Below are 7,714 nucleotides of genomic sequence, written 5' to 3'. Positions count from 1 at the left end.
GTGGGGAGAGGATGATGTGGTTAAAATAAGTTGTTGGGGGAATGGGAGCCAGAATGACAGAACAGATAGTGGAGAGGGTGAATTGAATTGAATTGACTTTTATTACATATATCCTTCATATACATGAGGAGTAGAAATCTTTACATTATGTCTCCAGCTAAATCAGCAATGTGTAATTTATAGTCATTTATAATAAATAGTTTGTACACAGGACAGTCAATATAACATAGAAATGCAATTGTATCAGCATGAATTAATCAGTCTGATGGCCTGGTGGAAGATGATGTCCTGGAGCCTGTTGGTCCTTTTGCTGTGGTACCGTTTCCTGGATGGGAGCAGCAGGAACAGTTTGTGGTTGTGGTGAATTGGGTCCCCAATATCCTTTGGGCCCTTTTTACACACCTGTCTCGGTAAATGTCCTGAATAGTGGGAAGTTCACATCTACAGATGCGCTGGGCTGTCCGCACCACTCTCTGCAGGTTCCTGTGATTAAGGGAAGTACAGTTCCCATACCAGGCAGTGATGCAGCCAGTCAGGATGCTCTCAGTTGTGTCCCTGTAGAAAGTTCTTAGGATTTGTGGCCCCATCCCAGACTTCTAAAACCGTCTGAGGTGAAAGAGATGCTGTTGTGCTCTTTTCACAACACAGCCGGTATGTACAGACCATGTGAGATCCTCGGTGATGTTTATGCCGAGGAACTTAAAGCTGTTCACCCTCTCAACCCCAGATCCACTGATGTCAATAGGGGTTAGCCTGTCTCCATTCCTCCTGTCGTCCACAATCAGCTCCTTTGCTTTTGTGACAATGAGGGAGAGTTTGTTTTCTTGACACCAGTCGGATGTTGTTCAGACCTCAGACAGAGTCAGCAATCAAATGGTTGAGCATGGTGCGATGAATGTGCTGAGCTGTGTATATCACAATGCAAGAAGCATCGTAGGAAAGCCAGATGAGCTCAGGACAGGGAATTATGATACTGTAGCCATTATTGGGACATGGTTGCACCTAACAGTCTGAGGGATTTAGAGGAACAAATTTGTAGAGAGATGGTAGACCATGCCAAGAAACAAAGGTTGATTCAGTAAGTGATGTTAACTTTCCCTATTTTGACTGGGACTCCCATACTGTAAAAGGACTAGATGGGGTAGAGTTTGTCAAATGTGCCCTTAATCAGTTCATAGAATTCCCAACGTAGAAGTGTGCAATAAGCTGTTAGGAAATATTCCAGGGCTGGTGACAGAAAGTAGTGATCATAATTCCATGAGATTCAAAGTAAATATGGAAAAAGAGAGGTCTGGACCATGGGTTGAGATTCTAAATTGGAGAAAGGTCAATTTTGATGGTATCAGAAAGGATATGACAAGTGTGGTTTGGGGAAAGCTGTTTTCTGGCAAAGGAGTATTTGTAAGTGGGAGGCCTTCAGAAGTGAAATTTTGAAGGTGTTTAGTTTGTATGTGCCTGCCAAAATAAAAGTTGAAAGGTAACCGGTGCAGGGAACCTCGGTTTTCAAGAGATATTGAGGCCCCGGATATTTTGTTCCTCTAAATGCCTCAGACTGTTGGGTGCTACCAAGACTCATTAATGACTACAATATCATAATTCCACCCCCGTGCTCGTCTGACTTTTTTTTTTAGTCGTCTTCTGTTGGTTTCTAAAAGCTTCCCAATAGCTTTTGCTCTTTTGTTTGCCTTCAGTTTGGCTTCCCATTTCAGCCATGGTTGTGGCCTCCTGCCTTTCCAATGCTTCCACTTCTTTGGGATGTATCAATCACTCAGCTCCCGAATTGCTCCCAGAAGCTCCAGCCATTGCTGCTCCATTGTCACTCCTACCTATTCCCTTCCAAACAAGTTTGTCCATCTTCTCTGTCATAGAAACATGGAGAAGTTCAGTACGGAAACAGGCTATTTGGCCCATCTAGTCAATGCTGAAAAAACATTTAAGGTCTCTACTGCAACTACCTGCACTGGGACTTTCGCCTTCAGACCCCTACCATCCAGGCTCCCATCCAAATTTCTTCTAAATAGTGAAACCGAGCTCATATTCTTCACTTGTGCTGGCATCTCATTCCACACTCTCATGACCATTTCAGGAAAGAGCTTTTCCAAATGTTCCCGTAAAATTTTCACCTTCCCCATTTACCCATGACCTCTGGTTGTCATTCCACCCAACCTCAGTGGAAAAAGCTGCTTGCATTTACCCTATCTATACTGTCATAATTTTGTATACAGTATTTCTGGCAAATCCCCACAGCAATGTATAATTTCCTTGTTTATGTTTAGAGCCTTTTTTAGATATATATGATGATGAGGGGCATTGATCGTGTGGATCGCCAGAAGCTCTTCCCAGGGCTGAAATGGCTAACACGAGGGGGCATAGTTTTAAGGTGCTTGGAAACAGATACCGAGGGGATGTCAGGGGTAAGTTTTTTACACAGAGAGTGGTGGATGCATGGAATGCACTGCCGGTTATTGTGTGAGAGTGTTTCAGTTTCTGTGGGGACAGGAACCCATGCAGCTCAGTGGGAACAGGGAATAATACCAATGGAGAGAGGCAAACTGAGCCAGGTCACAGATTGGAGATGGCAGAAATGCCCCATTCTTACAGAGACAGGAAGAGCATCAGAGAGTTTGATGATCATTCCAGATACCAGCACTGTACCCAGTTAGAAAATGATTTCTCTCTCTAACTTGGGTTGAACCTCACTGTAACAGAGTGATGCCAGATCACACCTTGACAGCTCAAGTGATCTCATCTGAAAGGTTGTCCTACACCCATTGATGGATTTTGTAAATCTTTTTACAGGTTAAACACGACAAGGAATTTGTCTACGGGGATCTAGAACACAACACATCAGTTTTGCTGTCTCTGTCGAGGTATTTAATATTTGATATCATTCAATCATCCTTCCCGCTCAGACTGTGGGGAGGTATTCACTCGATCATCGGACCGACTGGCATGCCCGTAATTTTAAACGGGATCCAATTAATCTGCTCAGACAGTGGGAGTGGATTCATGCGGTCATCTCAACTGAAGGTACATCAGCAAGTTCACACTGGGACAAGGCCATTCACCGTTTCTTGGTGTGACAAGGGATTCAGTCAGTCATCCCACCTGTGGACACACCAGTCAGTTCACATTGGGCAGAGGATAGTCATTTGCTCAGTTTGTGAGGAAATTTCACTTGGTTATCTGACCAAGTTCACACTGGAGAGAGGCCGTTCACCTGCTCGGTGTGTGCAAAGGGATTCACTCAGTCACCCACCTACAAGCACACTGGTCAGTTCACACTGGGGAGTGGCCATTCACCTGCTCGTACTGTGGGAAGGGATTCACTTAGTCATCCACCCTAATGTCTCACCAGCAAGTTCACACCGGGGAGTGGTCATTCACCTGCTTGGACTGCAAGCAGGGATTCACTTGCTCATCTAAACTGAAGATACATCAGCGAGTTCACACTGGAGAGAGGCCATTCACCTGCTCAGACTGTGGGAAGGGATTCACTCAGTCATCTGAACTGAAGGTAGATCACAGAGTTCACACTGGGGAGCGGCCGTTCACCTGCACAGACTGTGGGAAGGGATTCACTCAGTCATTTAAACTAAAGGTACATCAGCGAGTTCACAGTGGAGAGAGGCCGTTCACCTGCTCAGATTGTGGGAAGGGATTCACTCAGTCACCCACCTACAAGTACACTGGTCAGTTCACACTGGGGAGTGGCCATTCACCTGCTCAGACTGTGGGAAGGGATTCACTTAGTCATCCACCCTAATGTCTCACCAGCGAGTTCACACCGGGGAATGGTCATTCACCTGCTCAGACTGTGGGAAGGGATTCACTCAGGCATCTGAACTGAAGGTACATCACAGAGTTCACACTGGGGAGAGGCCATTCACCTGCTCAGACTGTGGGAAGGGATTCACTCAGGCATCTGAACTGAAGGTACATCACAGAGTTCACACTGGGGAGAGGCCATTCACCTGTTCAGACTGTGGGAAGGGATTCACTCAGTCATTTAAACTAAAGGTACATCAGCGAGTTCACAGTGGAGAGAGGCCGTTCACCTGCTCAGACTGTGGGAAGGGATTCACTCAGTCAGCCCACCTACAAGCCCACAGGTCAGTTCACACTGGGGAGAGGCCGTTTACCTGCTCGTACTGTGCGGAGGGATTCACATTGTCATCTCAGCTATTGAGACACCAGTCAGTTCACACCAGGGAGTGGCCATTCAACTGCTCAGTCTGTGGGAAGGGATTCACTCGGTCATCCCACCTACTGAGACACCAGTCAATTCACACTGGGGAGAGGCCATTCACCTGCTCAGTCTGTGGGAAGGGATTCACTTGCTCATCTCAACTGAAGGTACATCAGAGAGTTCACACAGGGGAGAGGCCGTTCACCTGCTCGGACTGTGGGAAGGGATTCACTCAGTCATCTGAACTGAATATACATCAAGGAGTTCACACTGTGGAGAGGCCGTTTACCTGCTCAGACTGTGGGAAGGGATTCACACGGTCATCTGAACTGAAGGTACATCAGAGAGTTCACACTGGGGAGAGGCCATTCACCTGTTCAGACTGTGGGAAGGGATTCACTCGATCATCCCACTTACAAACACACCAGCGAGTTCACACTGGAGAAAGGCCGTTCACCTGCTCAGTCTGTGGGAAGAGATTCAGTCAGTCATACAACCTACAGAGTCACCAACGAGTTCACACTGGGGAGCGGCCGTTCATCTGCTCAGAATGTGGGAAGGGATTCACTCGGTCATCCCACCTACAAGCACACCAGCGAGTTCATTCTAGGGAGAGGCCGTTCACCTGCTGAAGCCTGAGTTATACCTCTGCATAGGTTCTACAGTGTAGCCTACGCAGTAGCCCATGCAAGTGGCCTATGCCGTTGTGAGCATTTCTACTTATGCATTCGTGTGTCTTCGTCGCTCTGCCAAAATGCTAGTTGGCTTTGGGCTTTCTATCCCACTGTTTTGAATTGACTCGTGTTGAGCTGGAAATGGTGGCGACTGCTGAGTATATCTTGTTGGAGTCGGAGCTAATAGACGTTGAACAGGAGTTACTTTTATTGAAATTACTGCAACGCAGAGTTTTTCCATTGTGCATTCCACGACGTCCAAACCGGTTTGTCAAAATTTCTTTCCACCAATTTGATGCCATTTGCAAGTCTTCATAGTCTGCCGACAAAGTGTGGTACAAATGTACATATTTTCTGACTTCCTCACTTAATCTCTCCTCGATTAGGTCCATTTTCCAACGTCGAAGCAACAGGAAATGCGCTGCTACCAAGCGGACCAATCACAGATCCTGCGGTCTGCATCGCCGTGACACGTAGTTACGTTTTTGGGAAGGTGCATGTTAGGCTACGGCGTATGTTACGGCCCAGCGTGCCACGTCAAGTATGCGTCTACGCGGAGCCTGCGACGTAGCTTTGATGGAGAAGTACAACTCAGGCTTCAGTATGTTGGAAGGCATTGACTTGGACATCTCAACTACAGAGACACCAGCGAGTTCACACCGGGTAGAGGCCGATCGCTTGCTCAGACTTTGGTAAGAGAATCTCTCAGCAAAATCAACTTAATGTACATCATTGAGTTCACACTGGAGAGAGACCGTTCACCTGCTGTGAATGTGGGAAGCGATTCACTCAGTATTCTAACCTTATGTAACTCTCACTTCAGCTAGCAGCTTAATATAGGGGTTCATAGCCCCCCCGCCCGGCCAAACTTAAGAAATCTTGTTTGGGTGGAGGCTGTGTGATGTGTCCCCTGTTACAAATCAGTACTGTACCCTGAAATAAGAAACAGTCCACAATATGTGATAAAACGATTGAGCTTTATAATTGTGACTTTGACTATGTGGTTAGTGAAGTAAACAAAAAAAAAAGGAAAAACAGTCCACTCTCTCCATTCGCATCTTCTCATCTGTTCCCAGCAAAAGACCATGAAAATCTCTCTTCCAGACTTACAAGGAAGAATGTTTCTGTCATTGGATAGCTCTTCCCCTGAAAACCCTGTTATCTCTAGTTGTAACCTAAACGTTTCCCTTTTTGTGTTTGCTCTGTTCATGACATCCTCGTTAGATATTCATTTTGTCCATGATATTCTTTGCATCATATTGGACATGCGATTAGGAAAGAGGAGTCGGAATGCACGGTAATTATGGGAAAGATTGAAGGGAAGAAAGCAAGAGGAAGACAAATGATGATGGAGACAGCAGCCAGAGAACTGGAAATGAATACAAATGAATTGATCCACTTGACCCGAAACAGGAGTGTGTGGGCCATGGCAGTCAAAGCTCAAACCGGGCACGGCATCTGATGATGATGATAATGAACCTAAACATTGCTGATACAGACAAACCTCAGCAGTGAAACATTACAGAGAGGCCATTACGTTAGCAGTGAAACCTTACAGCATGTTACACTTATGACACACTACCGGGTTCACACTGGGGAGAAAGTTTCAGTAAGCTGCATGCCAGATGTTGCTGAATGCAATTTCAAGAGTGACTGTAGGTGCTGAACTCTGCAATTATTGTTGCTGCTCACCACACCCAGTTCTGCACCCTCGTCACTGGGCATGGGAGGAGTTTCTTCTACATATTCACCTTTAATGGTACTAGTTCTGTGACAAATAAATCAGTTCTATTTTAAACACTGTCTCCGGTACTTAGTGAATTTATAACACACCTAGTGTACAGTAGAGAGTCAACTCAGGCCAGCTGGACCCTGCCAGTGATCCTGTTCCACGACAGTCCTTTCAAATCCTCCCCTGTTGTTCACCCCTGGTTTTCCCTGTGGATGAGTTCCAAATAGTCACCACTCTGTGGGTGAAGAGGTTTCCGTTGAATTTTCTGTGGTCTGAAGTCGTTGAGCTGACTGCAGTTCTTTCTGAGATGTTCTTCACCCCTCAAATCTCTGGGCTGAGGAAGAATGATATTGGGAGTTAACATCCTTATTTTGGGCTCATTTCCACATTGTGGGTCATTTCCCCTGCTTCTAAACGGTTGTTAGAAAACACCACTGTCCTCTAAAGACTGAAAACAGAATGGGAAACCATTAGTTGGATGTTCAACGGAGCAGGTTCAGAAACCAGAGTCGGGTCCGCACAGGACAGAGTTTGGGGCTCTGGACGATGGTTGGGGTAAGAATGTATGATGAAGAGGGAATCAGCAGTGGGGCGTGGCAACAAATGATATTAGAGTAGCAACATTTGGAAGCTGATTGACAGGGAAAATAATTCAGTTGTCAGACTGATGACACAAACAAAACCTGTGGTGAGGTGCCCCATTGGTCAGGGAACATGTGTGTGTGTTTGGAGTGGTTATATCTATTGAGGAAGTTGTTCCTGCTTGTTTATCCTGTAATATTATATCTGGTTGGTTATTATGGATTGTCCTATCTGAAAAAATGTATTGCTTTTCATATAATTTGTAATATTTTAACTGTAAAACTGGATCAGGCTTGAATTTATGGTGCCTTTATGAAGTGATCGAGGGCATTCATGAGTTTGTATTTTAAAGCAAGATTTTTGTGAATGATATTTGCCACTCGATTGTAACTTTGTCAGTAATCAGATTGAGTTAAACTGCTGCAGGATCCTGGAATGTGTTGGATTGTGTCTTGTTCCTTTTGGCATTTTCTGCATTTATTGCCTTGTTTGTTTGTATTTTATGTATTTTTGATTTTTGAATTCTTTTTATTAACC

This window comes from Mobula birostris, chromosome 13 (genome assembly GCF_030028105.1).
Source record: "Mobula birostris isolate sMobBir1 chromosome 13, sMobBir1.hap1, whole genome shotgun sequence".
Classification (NCBI taxonomy): domain Eukaryota; kingdom Metazoa; phylum Chordata; class Chondrichthyes; order Myliobatiformes; family Myliobatidae; genus Mobula; species Mobula birostris.
This window is presented reverse-complemented; position numbering follows the sequence as displayed.